Raw genomic sequence first — 17,186 nt, 5'->3', positions numbered from 1 at the left:
ATCTTTTCTATCTTTCTGTGGATGTGGTTTTTGTTCCACAGGCTGCAGGATTGTAGTCTTGCTTCTGCTGTCTGCCCTCTTGTGCCCTTGTTGCTTACTTATTTTTACATAGTAGTTTGTATCTCTTAATCCCCTATGCCTTTCTTTGCCCTCCCCACTTCACTCTCCCCACTGGTTAACCACTAGTTTGTCCTCTATATCTGGGAGTCTGTTTCTGTTTTGTTATATTCATTCATTTGTTTTATTTTTTAGATTCTATATATAAATGAAAACATAGAGTATTTGTTTTTCTGTGTCTGACTTATTTCATTAAGCATAATACCCTTTAGATCCATCCATGCTGCTGCAAATGGCAGAATTTCATTCTTTTTTATGGCTAAGTGATATTCCATTTTATATATATATATATATATATATATATATATATATATATATATATATAATGGAATATCACTTAGCCAATTATATATATTGCTAAGTGTGTGTATATATATATATATATATATATATATATATATATATATCACTTTCTTTATCCATTCCTCTGTTGATGAACACTTAGGTTGCCAATATCTTGGCTATTGTAAATAATGCTACTATAGATATTGGGTTTGTGTATATTTTCAAATTAGTGTTTTTTTTCAGATATATACCCAGGAGTGTGACTGCTGGATCATATGGTAGTTCTATTTTTAGATTTTTGAGGAACTCCATACTGTTTTCCACAGTGGTTGTACCAACTTACATTCCCACCAACAGTGCAGGAGGGTTCCCTTTTTTCCACACTCATGCTAACATTTGTTTTTTGTAGGCTTTTTGATGATAGCCATTTTGACAGGTGTGGGTGATATCTCATTAAGGTTTTGATTTGTATTTCTCTGGTAATTAGTGATGTTAAACATCTTTTCGTGTGCCTGTTGGCCATCTGTATATCTTCTTTAGAAAAATGTCTATTCAAGTTTTCTGCCGATTTTTTAATCAGGTTGTGTGTGTGTGTGTGTGTGCGTGTGTGCATGTTTTTTTTTTTTTTTTTTTTTTGTTTTTTTTTTTTGCGGTATGTGGGCCTCTCACTGTTGTGGCCTCTCCCGTTGCGGAGCACAGGCTCCGGACATGCAGGTTCAGTAGCCATGGTGCATAGACCCAGCCGCTCCACGGCATGTGGGATCTTCCTGGAACAGGGCATGAACCCGTGTCCCCTGCATCAGCAGGCGGACTCTTAACCACTGTGCCACCAGGGAAGCCCCTGTGTGCGTGTTTTTTGATATTGAGTTGTAAATATAAACAGTTGAACTGTTTATATATTTTGGATATTAACCCTTTATCAGTCATATCATTTGCAAATATCTTCTCTCATTCAGTGGCTTGTTTTTTCGTTTTGTAGGTTCATTTGGTTTTAAAGCCCATGAACTTTTTTTCTATGATAAAAAAATAAAAATGATAGTAAAACCTCAATTTTATTATAATTCCCTAAAGGCAGTAACTGTCATATGTTTCTATGTATTCCCCATAGCACCTAGCATAATACTCTGTACAAAATAATTTTAACCTGTTAAATCATTGAATGAACAAAGAAGACTACATGCTATGTTCCAGATACTTGGGTGTAAAAGTAGCACCATAGATGGGTCTCTGCCCCAATCGAGCATATTATCTATTGAAAGACTTAGACATTAAATATTACACAAATAATTACTTAATTATACTTGACATAAATGTTATAAAGGTACAGAATGCCATGAGAGTGAGAAATACTTCCAAAGTTATTTGTATTTGGAGGCCAAGGAGAGCCTATAGCTATTTGAATGGAAATAACATTCTAATGAGAAAAAGTTTAAGAAAAATTTCATGGAGAAAGTATTTATGTTTTTAGTTTTAGCTAGTAGTGGTGGTGTTTTGCAAAGTTATTTTGCACATTTTTGAAAAGCTATTTTCTTCATAATATGTTATAGCTATAAGTTTAAATAATTTATTAGAGAGAAAAGTATTAAGTACTTACAGAATCTCTCCTAAGAATAAAATCTGAAACATGGAAATAGATGTATTCATAAGAGACTGTATTATTTAAATAGTCATCTTAATAGAAACAAATTAAAGGTTTAGTAATAGAAGAATGAGTAAACTATGTCACATCCATTAATGATGCTTATGAAGAGTAATGAGCAAACAGAAAATACTTACATTATAGTTCTATATAAAAGAGATTAGAAATGCTCATATGCTCATAAAAATGTTGAAAATGTACATAAGAATTACTGAAAGATATATACCAAAAGTTACAGTTATTGATGGAAAGATTCTGAGAGATTTCTTTTTCATTTTTTATTTTATAAATATTCTGTAGTGTGGTTTTATTATTTTTGCAATTCAAAATACTTTATGAAAAAGAAAAATGAATAGGCATAAAAACATGTTTGGCTTCTATAGATACATCGTAACTCTCTGATTTTATGCCTAATGTTAATACCTAACTTGCTACACTCTTAAGGTGATTTAATCAATAAAGAGACTTAAAAAAAAAAAGAATCACAAATCATTACTGTTCAGCGCTCACAGAAAGGTACTAATAATAACTACAAAGGCAAAAGCAGAGCATCTGCAACGTAGGGACTAAAATTAGTAATAATGTTGAAGGGAGTTCTACCAAATTATGTTTTCTAGAAGACAGCCATAAGCTCTTCTTGTGTAGAGAAGACTGATCACCTCCATTAGCCTTGAAACAAAAGCAAAGACTTCTGGATGCAGGCATTTAATTATAATGTTTATCTAATCATTCTGTAGCCATTTATATAATTAAGATGGCTTAGAGCATACTTTTCTTTGGGGAGTAAAGGGTAGTAGGGGTTGTGTTTGGTGAAGAGTATATTTTAAGCCAAACAATCCAACACTAATTATGGCATTTTATACTGGTGTTTCAAAAAATATAGAAAAAGTGCAGATACTGCCCATTCTTTTGCCTTTGGATTGTTGCACTTTCCAATCTATGAGCTGGTGGTAGCCACAATTGTAATAACCACCACAATGATGATACCTAACACCTAATTAATATTACTTATGCTAGACCCTGTTCTAGGTGCTTTTACCTATATTAACTCATTTTTACCCTCATAATAACCCTATGAGGTTGATTGCTATCACTATCCTGACTTTAAAAATACTAAAATATAGAGACACTAAGTAACTTGTCTAAGGTCACTCAGTTAAGTGCTTGGATTTGACTGATACAGGAACTCTGGCTGGAGAGTTCAAAGTCCAATGTCATAGGCACCAGGCTATTTTATGCACCTAAAGATTTTCTTTTTTGCATTAATATTTCCATCTTATGGCCAGAGTCACTAAACATTATTTTGGAGATGTAAGTAACAGAAGAGCTTATTCCAAAAGCTTATTGCTTTCTCTAGTTTTTTTTTTTCTTTTCTTTTTGTAGTTTTAGATGAAAAATATTTGGACTAAGTTCATCAGTATAGGTAAAAAAGAGGAAAGTGGGATTTTTCTCATTTTATCTTGACTTATTTATTTAGAATATCTGCTTTTGTCATTTTAATTCATAAAATCTCAGCCAAAGCCCTCTTTGATCTACCAAGGGTTGGTACAGAGATCTTTTTCAAACTTCCTGTACAAGTGTGCAGCCTCTGAGGACTATCTGCTGAGATTTCAAATATTAGAGGTGTGGACTCAGGAAAGAATGATGATTTGGTTGGCTATACATGATACCTATGACGTATAAATCTTTTAGGTAAAAAACATATTTTTCCTCCTTGGAATTGATTTATGGAAGAGGAATATTATTAACCAGAGATAGGCCTGACAAGGAGGCATAGGTAGCTAATGTCCACTTACAGACCTAACTCTCCAAAAAAATGTCTCCCCTATGAGCTTGACATTTTTATCCCAAATTTCTTAATACTTTTGGAAAGTCACTGTTGAAATGTAAATGCACTCCCAGGAATGGAGTAACACATTACGCCACTGTCCTCACTAATACAGTGCCAGCACATAGGAAAACAGAGACCATAGCCCTGAGAGAATGGTGCACACAGCAAGCAAAGTGAATGGAGAAGTGATACTAGCCCGGTGGCCAGGTTTACATGAGGCTATGAGAAAATAGGAATCTGGAAGTTGGGCAAGGGTAGTGGTGTAGTTGTCATGATGTGAAGGCAGGGCTGCAGGATGTTTTGGGGGGAATATCTTAAAGGAGAGGGGTCCTGAAAGGGAAGCTGAGAAGACCATACATTAATGGTATATTACTTAATTTATTCTGGAGCCATCTCACTCTTCTGGCTATGCTAATGGAAATGGCACCGTTATATCTAGATGAAGCATATTATAGAGAAAAAAGCAGAAGTTTCAGGGTCAAGAAGACCTGGATTCAAATCTAATCACTATGACCTTGGATGAGTTATCAAACACTTAGTTTCCTCCATCTATAAAATGTAGAAATCAAACTACTAAACTAGAAAACAAAGTGCCTTCTGCCATGCATATGGTAGCTGTATGCATATCATATCTATATGCATAAATATACAGTAGCTAAAGAAAGCTTATATATATATGTATACACACACACATACATTTATACGTAGATGTATTCATGCATCTACTATAGTGTTATCTTTCTCCCTTGTTGTGTTACTTCTGCAAGAAACTTGTCATATAGTCTCTATTTTACATTTTAGTTTCCTTTTATCATATGTAAATTTACTTTCACCTAATTTTCAGAATATTCAAATAATTTTCTATTAAACTATGGTGTTGGGCCTTTTTTTTCTGAGGTAAATTAGCAAAATGACCAACTTGAAGAATTTTCTTAAAAATTTATTTATTTTTGGCTATGTTGGGTCTTTGTTGCTGTGCATGGGCTTTCTCTAATTGCGGAGAGCAGGGGCTACTCTTCGTTGTGGTGCATGGGCTTCTCATTGCGGGGGCTTCTCTTGTTGCGGAGCATGGGCTCTAGGCATGCGAGCTTCAGTAGTTGCAGTACGTAGGCTCAGTAGTTGTGGTGCCTGGGCTTAGTTGCTCAGCTGCATGTGGGATCTTCCCAGACCAGGACTCAAACCCGTGTCCCCTGCATTAGCAGGCGGATTCTCAACCACTGCGCCACCAGGGAAGCCCTAACTTGGAGAATTTTAATCATTAGCTACCTGAAAAGTATTGGTGCTTGATACAGCAGATTCAGGCAATATATTACTAATCTATTTTAACAAGAAAGAGACTATTGCTTCTAATGAATGATATTAACTGTTTTCTTTTTGGCAGCATTACTGCCGAATAGCTAACTATGCTATCTATGGCAATAGCTAACTATGCTATCATTATTTGAATTCATGACAAGGCTGGGTAATGAGTTGAGGCAGTTATTCTGTATGATCAGATGATTTAAGCCTGAACAGAACACAAATATATATACCTATGCAAATATCTAAAATAATTATTCTGATCTCTGTAGCAGTTTAAATACTTGTTATGATTCTAAAAAGGGGACTTTAGGGAGCATATGCCAGTTTCACAAAACAGGCACATGTTCACACGGCTGTAACTTAGGGATCCCTGACCAATGAATTGGACACCATCTTTCAGCAGGACCTTGAAGTTTTAGCTGGCAGATCTTGGAGCAGCTTTCCAAGCCGTTTGCTGCTTCCTCACTCCCACATGCTTAGTTAGCTGGGATTCCCTGCTGGGAAGCGAAGGCAGGTAGCATTTTGACCCTCCGCTCACCACCTTCAGTATACTTTATTCTCAGAACCATCCCCAGAGATTTAAAAGCATCGGGAATATAAAAAATATCTCTTCCTCACAAGGTTGGAGGCCTTGGACCTTACCTTGAAAAGATTTATTTTTACATTCTTTCAAATTATGACAACTTATGTAGAAAATATGGCAGATACCTGTTCTTTTTAAAAAAAAATTTTTTTTTGCAATATTTGTACATAACAAGAGTGTAAGAATAAAGTGGTGATATGTATTTGTTTTCTGATTATAATTTGGAACACAGGTATTAAATGTCTTGGTTTATGGATTCAGTCTGTACCCTGTCATCTCCTAACCTACTAGATCTTTTTTGGAATAATAAAATGCATAACACTGTGGCCAGTATCCACAGTTCTAGAATATTCTTAGCCATCTGGTTCTGTTACAGAGTAAAGTTAGACTGGAAATAAGACAATGTTAGTAAAGGAAGCTTCCTTTGCCCACCCCACCTTCCGTGGGCTCCATTTTTCGGTGTGCACAACATAGTGATTTAATGATATATACGTATATTGTGAAATGATCATCACAATAAGTTTAATAATAACATCCATCACCACACATAGTTAATATTTTCTTGTGATGAGAACTCTTAAGATCTACTCTCTTAGCAACTTTCAAATATACAATAAAGTGTTGTTAACAGTAGTCACCATGTGGTCCATTACATCCCCAGGACTTATTTATCTTATAACTAGAAGTTTGTACCTTTTGTTCACCTTCACCCATTTCACCTTTATTCTTGATGAATATTTGACTAGTTATAGAATTCTGGATTGCCAAGTGTTTTCTTTTAGCCTGTTAATGACCTCATTCCATTGGTTTCAATTTTAGCTCAGGAGAAGTCATTGTCAATCCTACTGTTGCTCTTTAAAAACAATGTCTTTTTCCCTAGATGTTAAGATTTTCTCTTTATCTTTGGCTTTCTTTGGTTTCAGTATATTTGGGCATATCCTTTTTTTTCTCTTCTAGTTTAATTGAGATATCATTGACATATAGCACTGTTTAAGTTTAAGGTATACAGCATGGTGGTTTGACTTATATACATAATGAAATGATTACCACAGTGACTTAGTGAACATTCATCATCCTGTATAGATACCAAATTAAAGAAATAGAACAAAAGTTTTTTTCCTTGTGATGAGAACTCTTAGGATTTACTCTCTTAACTTTCATATGTGATATACAACAGTGTTAATTATAGTTATCATGTTGTACATTAAATCTGTGGTACTTATTTATCTTACAGCTGGAATTTTGTACCTTTTGACTGCCTTCAATCATCCCCACCCCCTGCCACTGGTAACCACAAATCCGATCTCTTTTACATGAGTTTGTTTGTATGTTTTGAAGTATAATTGACCTACAATGCTATATTAGTTCCTGGTACAAAACATAGTGATTCAATATTTCTATACATTTCAAAATGATCACCATGATAATCTAGTTACCATCTGTCCTCATACAAAGATATTACATAATTATTGACTATCTTCCCCACACTGTACATTTCATACCTGTGACTCATTTATTTTGTAACTGAATGTTGTACCTCTTAATCTCCCTCACCTGTTTCTCTCCTCCACTCACTCCTCTCCCTTCTTGGCAACAGCCTGTGTGTTCTCTGTATCTATGACTCTGTTTCTGTTTTGTTATGTCTTGTTCATTTGTTTTATTTTTTAGATTCCACATATAAATGAAATCATACAGTATTTGTCTTTCTCTGTCTAACCTATTTCACTTAGCATAATACCCTCTGGGTCCATTCACATTGTCACAAATGGCAAGATTCATTGTTTTGTATGGTTAATATTCCATTGTGTGTGTGGGTGTGTGTGTGTGGTGTGTGTGTGTGTGTATATATATACACACACATTATCCATTCATCTATTAATCACCACTTAGGTTGCTTCCATATCTATTCACCTATTAATTGCCACTTAGGTTGCTTCCATATCTTGGCTATTGTAAATAATACTGCAATGAATACAGGGGTGCATTTTTTCCAAATTAGTGTTTTCATTTTCTTTGAATACATACCCAGAAGTAGAATTGCTGGATCATATTGTAGTTCTATTTTTTTCCCATCTCATTACTTTAATCATTTTGTCAAAATAATCTGAACATGCATAAATGACTTGTTATAAGAATGTGTAGCATAAAAGTCCCTGAGACATATCCAAGAATGACTTGAAATGTATTCAGTGCAATATTCATCATACTAATTGCCAAGGACTTGGCTCCCTTCCTAGATATTTAAGATATGTGACTAAAAAAAGATATATAATATATATATATAATATCATAATTATACATTATATATAAATATATGTATGTTTATTAATGCTAAATCAGAGTCTCCCTCTCCAATGCCTGATTTTTCTGCCAGTTTACTGATTGCTGTGTATGAAGTCATTTCCAGACTGTAAAGAATGTACTTACCGAGGTAAATTAGTTCTTTAAGCCCTAGGGTGCCAGTTAGTAGAATGATGGCAGTGGAACTAGAAGGTCCCAAGAGAAGATGTTGTCCAACCCCCTCATTTTGCAGTTCAAGTGACAGAGGCTCAAAAGGTTTGCGACTTGCACAAGCACGGCTGGTTCTGCCACTATTACTGTAACCTTAGGCAAGTCCTTAACTGGGTCTAGACTTCTGCTCCCTCCTCTGTAAAATGGCTTGGTGATTGTCACAGCTAACACCTTCCAGGTGCTTCCTGTGTGCCTGACACTGTCCTGAGTACTTTAAGTGTCTTTTCTAATTCTCCCAACACCTCCATAAATTATATATGATTACCTTCAATTAGAGATGAGAATATCAAAGCATAGACATCTTAAATAATTTGCCCTAGATAAGACAATTAGGAAATGTTACAAAGCTGGTCTAGTAACCCAGGAATAACTGCCTCCAAAATTCTCAAATTCCAATTCTTAAATCCCTTCTAAGAAAACCCCGTCAGATAGGTTCTCAAATTCCTTATATCTCTAAAAGTCTAGAGCAGAGTTAACAAACTATGGCTCATGGGCCAAATCCAGGCACCACCTTTGCTTACAAAAATAGTTCTATTTCTAACTTTTTGAGGAATCTCTCTATTGTTTTCCATAGTGGCTGTATTTACATTCCTGTCAATAGAGCATGTGGATTTCCTTTTCTCCACATTCGCACCAATGCTTGTTATTTGTTGTGTTTCTGATAATAGCCATTCTGACAGATGTGAGGTGATATCTCACGGTGGTTTTAGTTTGCATTACTCTGGTGATGTTGAGCATCTTTTCATGTGCCTGCTGGCCATCTGTACATCTTCTTTGAAAAAAATATCTATTCATGTGCTCTGCCTATTTTTTAGTTGGATTGTTTGTTTATTTGATGTTGAGTTGTATGAGTTCCTTGTATATTTTGGATATTAACCCTTTATTGGATATATCATTTTGAAATATCTTTTCCCATTCAGTAGGTGGCCTTTTCATTTTGTTGATAGTTCCTTTGCTGTGCAAAAGTTTTCTTAGCTTGATGTAGTCCCATTTGTTTATTTTTGTTTTTGTTTCCCTTGCCTGAGGAGACAGATCCAAAAAATTTGCTAAGACCAATATCTAAGAGTGTAATACCTAAGTTTTCATCTAGAATATTTATGGTTTCAGGTCTTACATATAAGTCTTTAATCCATTTTGAGTTATTTTTTTTGAGTTTATTTTTTATATGGTGTCAGAAACCAGCTCAGTTTGATTCCTTTGTATGTAGCTGTCCAGTTTTCCCAATACCATTATTGAAGTGGCTGTCTTTTCCCCATTGCATATTCTTGCCTCCTTTGTAATAGATTAATATAAATGTGGGTTAATTTATGGGCTCTCTACTCTGTTCCATTGATCTATGTTTCTGTTTTTGTGCCAGTACCATACCATTTTGATTATTGTAGCTTTGTAGTATAGTTTGAAATCAGGAAGTGTGACAGCTCTAGTTTTGTTGTTCTTTCTTAAGACTGTTTTAGCTATTCAGGGTCTTTCGGGTTTCCATACAAATTTTACAATTATTTGTTCTAGTTCTGTGGGAAATTCCATTGGTATTTTGATAACGATTGCATTAAATCTGTAGATTGCCTTGGGTAGTATGGTCATTTTAACAGTATTACTTTTTCCAGTCCCTAAACCTGGTACATATTTTCATCTTTTTTGTGTTGTCTTAAATTTCTTTATTCAGTGTCTTACAGTTTTCTGAGCATAGGTCTTTTACCTCCTCAGTTTGATTTATTCCCAGGTATTTTATTTTTTGATGCAATTGTAAATGAGATTACTTTCTTAATTTCTCTTTCTGATAGTTCTCATTGTTAGTTTATAGAAATGCAACGGATTTCTGTATATTAATTTTGTATCCTGCAACTTTCTAAATTCATTGATGAGTTCTAGTAGTTTCTTCATGGTGTCTTTAGAATGTTCTGTGTATAGTATCATGTCATCTGCAAACAGTTACAGTTTAATTTGTTCCTTTCCAATTTGAATTCCTTTTATGTTTTTTCCTGTCTGGTTGCTCTGGCTAGAACTTCTAATACTATGTTGAATGAAAGTGGCAAGAGTGGGCAATCTTTTTTTTTTTAATTTTATTGAAGTATAAATGTTGCTTTACAATGTTGTGTTAGTTTCAACTGCACAGCAAAGTGAATCAGCTATACGTATATATATATATCCCCTCTTTTTGGATTTCCTTCCCATTTAGGTCACCACAGAGCATTGAGTAGAGTTCCCTGTGCTATACAGTAGGTTCTCATTAGTTATCTATTTTATAGTTTACATAGTATCAATAGTCTATATATGTCAGTCCCAATCTCCCAATTCATCCCATCCCCTCCCTTCCTCCTTGGTATCCATACATTTGTTCTCTACGTCTACGTCTCTATTTCTGCTTTGTAAATAAGATCGTCTATACCATTTTTTTCAGATTCCACATATATGTGTTAATATACGATATTTGTTTTTCTCTTTCTGACTTTCTTCAAGGAGTGGGCTTTCTTGTTTTATTCCTGATCTTAGAGGAAATGCTTTTAACTTTTCATCATTGAATATGATGTTAGCTGTGGGCTTGTCACATAGTCTTTATTTTGTTAGGGTGTGTTCCCTATGGGCTGCATTTTAAAAAGAGTACAGACCAGAAATCCTATGCCTACTAGAGACTTTCCATGGTACCAGCCTGCTACTGAGCTTTACTTTCTTATTTTTAAATGGGGAGAAAAATACCTGTCCTAGCAGTCATAAGAATGATTTGTAAATTTAATGCGATTATATCAAAGTACTTTATAACTCATAACATAAACTTATATACTGTATTGAGCATCTACTAAATTCTAGGAATAGTACTGGAAACGTTGCATATTTTATGGTGCCTCTTTTAAGGCTCAACATGATCCTGCACAATTGTTATAATTACATTTGATGTATAATGAATTAATAGAAGCTCAAAGAGGTTGTGTGATTTTTCAGAGGTCAAATAGGCCTAAAGGGGCAGAGTCAAGATTCAGCTCGATATTACTTCCAAATAGAGACTTTACTTTTCCTTGTACTCAGAACTAAAGCAACAGCATTATTTAATGTCCTTAAGAATGGTAGGTGGCATTAAGAAAGGAGGAAAAAATCACTGAATAATCTACCCCTTAAGCAAAGCTGGCAAAGAAAACATCCTGATAAAATCAATGCCTATATTTTAGAGCAGACCACCTGAAAACCCCTGGGCTTCAGACATTTTGAAAATAGTGTTTATGTATTTGACTGTAAAGTAAAAAGGGAAAATGTAGATGTTTTAGATGCAAAAGGAATATGGTATGCCATCCTAACCAGATTCAAGCTTATATTTTTCATTAATTTTATTCTGCTCATATTATCAAATCACAAATGATGAAACAGGAAAAACATAAGGGCTTCATTTACTTTTGGATAACAGATGGGAAACAACAGAAAATTCTTTTCAGAAATGCAGAAAAATAATTTTCTTCATAATAGGTAATATGCCTTCTTTAGGCATTAAGATACATTTCTGTTTATAATCTTAAGACAGCTATATTTTTACTCTTTATAAAAATCAAATCTCCCAATAATAAACAGGGTATTTCAGTACCCTAATCTTTAAATGCCATCATTAAAAATGTAGGTATGCACCCCAGTTTCTAACCTCTTAGAACGTTTTGCACAATAGGTTTTAGTCATGGGAATGAATAATTGCTCAGGAAAGCAGCACCACTTCATGCAATATGATTTGGTAGTCAACATTCTTGTTTTCCAATAAAAGGGAAATTTCATGAATAGAAACATTGGGCTCCTTGAGATTTCACCAATGAAGAGATTGTTTCTGAGTAGCTTCTGAGCAAATATATCTTAACAGGTTGGTCGCAGATCTGGGGTCTTCATTCCGTATAATAGCACTGCCAGACACAATCATGTTAGCCACTGTGTTTGCACAGTTATGGAGAGTGTCATGATCTACACTTCACCATTAACCTCTCTGCCCAAAAACAGAAATTGGACCCTTGACTGATGAAACTTTGGCATCATATCTTGCATAAATTTCTGCCCTCCAAACCCAGGTTCAACTGGTGTAACCAAGGCCATATCTATCTGATTAGCCCATGGTGCCAAATACTCAACTGTCATTCCTAGTTTGATGGCAAGTCCCACCTTTGTCTCATTCTCCCAAATGTCTTTAATTAAGGCCTCTGGGTTCTCATATATATGGATTGACCCCTACTGCAGCCATTGGCTTTACCAACTGTTCCAGCCTAGAAACCATCCTGTGCATTTCAAAGAAAGGATCCCGTCATAGCTGCTTTTGGAGACTCTACCATAGGGTGACCAAAAGTGACACTGTGAACCAAATACCCATCTGTTGTATCCAGATGCAGATATTTGCCCCAGAGACCAGTGTCTAGAAGTACTCAGCCCCTGAATTGGCCAGGTTGCTGTTGAAGATGGATGGGCCAATCTTACAGCTGGACACCATGGTACTGGTTTCCAAGAGCCAAGTACATGAGTCCTCCAGCAAGATGAAGGGTTTATCCTGATTACTTCCTTCTTCTTTTTAAAAATGTGTTAGTACTTTAATCTTTGAGCAGTGACTAAATTTTCATTTGAAATAATTATTAATTTTCCCAAGTGTAAATCAAAGTAAAGGCATGAGTTATAGCTTTTTAGAGAATTTATTTTATAATAAGTTAGGTCTTAAGTTCACTGCCTTTATTCAGATGAGTCAGAAATAGCAGTTTGCTTGGTTTTTTGTTGCTTGAGTGGAGTAAGTTAACAGAAGAGCTGGCTAATTTAGTGATTTTGCTAAAATATGCAGATAAATAACTTCAAATATCCATTGATGTGCTCTTTGTTGGTAATATAAATGGAATCAAATGGCTAATAAATGTTTTTTGTTTCCAACTTCCTTTCAAATAAAATTCTGTTATTTCAAATAAAATTCTTCCTTTTAAATAATATTCTGTTATATGTATGCATATATATATATTTATGTTAGATGTATGCTTAATGTATACATCTACTATCATGCTAGTTTTCTCTTATTATATTACTCCTGTGAGAAATTTGGCATATTTTCTTTGTTTTGCATTTTAGTTTCCTTTTGTCATCAATACATTTACCAAATTTTCAGAATATAAAAAAATTTTCCCAAATGTTTTCCCTTCAAGCTCCTATGTGTTAGGCCTTGTTGGGTTTTTTTTTTGTTTTTTTTTTTTTGAGGTAAAGTAACAGAAAGATCATTTGGAGGAATTTCCCATCATGGGAATACACTGCCCCTTACTAGTGAACTGTCTTACAGAAAGACGTTGGCAAGTCATATATATATGAACAGAACAGTAGCAAGACATTTGTAGGCCTGCAAGCCTTGCTTTTTCACCTAATAGTTTTTCATCTAATCCTGGCACAACTATAAAATTGGATCCAGAGATTCGGGACAAGATATTGTAGACACAATGGATAGTTTTTGGAGGCTACTGTAGATGTTATCTCTAAAGCCTCCATTTAGGGGAGGGTTCAAGATCAGTGTGGATACTTTAAGTCTTACTTTTTTTTTTTTTAAACAAATAGTCATCTTACTTCAGACTACAGACATGCTGCCTGGAGCTCTATTGTTAACTTTTTGTCCCTAGACAAGTGTCTGGGTATCTTCGTTAAGTGTGGAAAGGTTATTTCATATTAGAATTTGTCCTTGGATCCTAACCTGAAACTCAGAAATCATGTCTTGGAGTGACATGCATGATAACGTAGATTAGGCATCTGTGGTAGCTCACCTGATCTGCCACCTACACTTCCCTTGGTGAATGACAGATCGAGGACCTTTCCTACCACAATTCTCTGCTATGTCCACTAACTCTTCTTGCAAGACCTCTCAGTGACCTGAGTACTTTCCTTTTAACGTCATCCTTGAGACCTGGAGCTACAATTGATCTAGATATGCCTAGATCTGATATTTTCAATTAATGAACTGAACTGTAAATGAGGGCTGTGTAACCAACATTAATTACAAAAAACAAAACAACAATGGGATAAAAAAAAATCTTTCAAAAAATCCTTCAAAGGCTTCCTAGGGTTCTCATTTTAACATTCAAATACTTACTAGGACCCTCAATGCTCAGTCCACACAGTCTGGCCTTGCCTATCTCACAGTCCCATCCCCATCTCTTCCCCCCACTCCCCTTCTGTTTCAGCTATGCTAACCTTCCTGTGCATGTCTCCCTGACTCAGGCCTTTCTACCTGATTTTTGCTCTCTCTAGCCCACCACCCACACCACCGTGCCCACATCATCATTTCTTACTAAATTTTGTTCATCTTTTAGATCTCAGCTTAAACCTTGTTTTCTTTAGGCACCCAGACTCAAGGTGTGGCTCGCCTTTTATTTACGTTAGTGACCTAGACTTCTTTACGGTACATTTCACAAATGTATTTATATAATTATGTAATTGACTGTGTAGTATTTCTCTTCTGCATTTAAAGAAAGCCACTAGGATCATGTCTCTTATTTAATACTACACTTAGCCTGGTGTCTTGCGTGACATTCATTAACTTTTTATTGAATTAATTAAGCATCGTGAATAATGCCTTATGACTAAGCTTTCAGTGAATCCTTTTTTCTGTTATCACACATATAGAACAAAACATACTGTATCCTCGGTTCCCCTGAAAGCACAGCCTAAGTCAGAGGCTTCCTTGAAGGTAATTGATCTTAAGGAGCAGGAGTAAAGAATAGTGAGGGACTGATTGCTATGGACTGAATTGTGTCCCTTCGAAATTCATATTTTAAAGCCCTAACTTCCATTGTGACTGTATTTGGAGATAGTGTCTCAGGAGGTAATCAAGGTTAAATGAGGTCATAAGAGTAGGGCCCAAATCTGATCAATTGTGTCCTTGTAAGGAGGGGAGGAGCTCTCTCATCTCTCTCTGCCATGTAAGGACACAGGGAGAAGGTGGCCATCTGCAAGCCAGAAGAAGGTCTTCAGCAGAACTCAACCATGCTGGCACCCTGGTCTGGGACTTGCAGCCTCCAGATCTGTGAGAAAATAAGTTTCTATTGTTTAAACCACCCAGTCTATGGCATTTTATTATGGCAGCCTGAGTAGACTAAGACAGTGATATAGGGAAGGAGATAAAGCCAGTAAGAAACAGTGTTACCTAGTTGGTCGAAAGTATAGGTGACTGATGCTTGATTTGATAGGATCTCTAAGAAGGCTTATGAAATGCAACTCACAAATGTTTGCCCTGGGGCTGAAAAGGGGAAGCATATATCAGCAACTTCTATCACCCGTTGTTAAGGATAGCAGCCGTATAAGAGCAGGAAGAAGATACATGATGCAGCCTGAAGAAAGGCTTCAAGGGGTTGCACCTGAAAGTGAACAGTTAAAGTCTCTGAAGAACTGGTCACTGCAGCAGAGGCTAGAAGAAGAGGTATGGCTGATAGGATTTGAAGTGGTACACAATTATCTGATACATAGACCACAACAAAAGTATCCTGTATTCAATATCCACAAGTAATTAAATTTGTATCATAAGTTTAAGCAATTCATGTTTTAGTATTTCTACAATGCTTATCTACATGGAAAAAGAAATGAGGCAGTTTTTACAAACTGAAGTGGAAAAAATTATAGGCTGCAAATAAGTGCTAACTCTGACGTTATTATAGTGATCCTTACAAATAAAATCTCGAAACATAATTTTTCAAGGTGCCAAAGAAATGATAATGACTATTTTAAGCATTGTTTATCTCAGAATCTAGACAAGATGGGTACATTAAGTTAATGACCAAAAAGCAAGTTTAACATGTTTCTTTATCACAGAAGCAGTAAGCTTTGAATTACAGTGAAAATGGCATTGAGGAATAACCTGTTTTAAAAGCTACCAGGGACAGATACTGCTAAAGATGATCACTTTTTGAACATTAGATGATGACATAAGTTGAAACGATCCAAATAACTTGAGCATATAATTCTAATCAAGCAGGTATGATATGTTTCAGAGAAATACTGGAATGGTTTCCCCATGATTGCAAACTTTTGAATTTTTTTAAAGAGAGAAAAAAAGGACAAAACTAGATACAGGAGGGACTTCAAGATAATTTTTACACATTGAAATAAGAAAGTAAATTTAGAGCTGCCACAAGGGGAACCAATTATTTTTTCAAATACATTTTATTTTTATCAAAATAATCCATAAACATCCTGAAAAATGCAAATAGTAAAGAAAGATTATAATTTAAAGCACGAGCTCACTGAAAGTGCTTTTATCCTAGATTTGTTTTTATTTTTGGTGGTACCTAAATATCTCTAAATAATATGCTTATGTTACTATTTCTTGGTTTACCAATATTAAATGTGACTGATTTACTTTCATTCTTATGAATATGGATTTAGCTCACTTTCTACTCCCACCTCCAGCCTTTCTTCTTGCTCTGTCTCTCCTTCCAAAATAATTATATCATATCCTAAGCTTCATCATTCCCGAAACCTTTGTACATAAACAAACAAATAACCACAAGTAATGTATATAAGCCTCTATTTCTTGTTCCATGAGTTGTAGATAATTCTCCTTACTTTCTACTTTGTGTTGACCTAAAACAAATAGACTGCCAGTTATTTCTCTAGCAAAAATGGGTTTATTCAGGGTCAGTAAAGAATTGCAATTTGGGATCTGCAACCATGGCAAGCCATGTGCAAGCCCCCTGCAAAAATGAGAGAACTCTTTTATAGAGGGGAAAGGAAATTGGGAGGGCCGTAGTAACCAAATAGTCCATCGTTTTCTATTGGCTAAGTTGTGACAATCTCATTGGATGAGTTCTTGCCAGGAAAGGAGAAGTCTTTCTTCTCCCTTTTGGGCTCTGCTTTTGTCATAGGGCATGAGAGCTTCCCCTCCTGACTCTATTAAGTTGAAGTTTCTGTTTATCAATTTTTTACATTTTCCCCTTTTGATCAAGATC

General features: G+C 35.3%; 1 protein-coding gene and 1 pseudogene across 15 annotated transcripts in view; one reads left to right on the top strand and one right to left on the bottom strand.

The window, feature by feature from the left end:
- The window catches only part of SLC4A10 (solute carrier family 4 member 10), a 329,883-nt gene that overhangs the window by 252,255 nt on the left and 60,442 nt on the right, over nucleotides 1–17,186 (top strand). The gene's annotated exons all lie outside the window — the stretch shown is intronic.
- LOC116756762 lies at nucleotides 12,047–12,715 on the bottom strand (annotated as a pseudogene).

The sequence above is a fragment of the Phocoena sinus genome, chromosome 7, assembly GCF_008692025.1.
Source record: "Phocoena sinus isolate mPhoSin1 chromosome 7, mPhoSin1.pri, whole genome shotgun sequence".
Classification (NCBI taxonomy): Eukaryota; Metazoa; Chordata; class Mammalia; order Artiodactyla; family Phocoenidae; genus Phocoena; species Phocoena sinus.
Note: the sequence above shows the minus strand (reverse complement) of the source record. Positions and strands in the feature narration are given on the sequence as shown.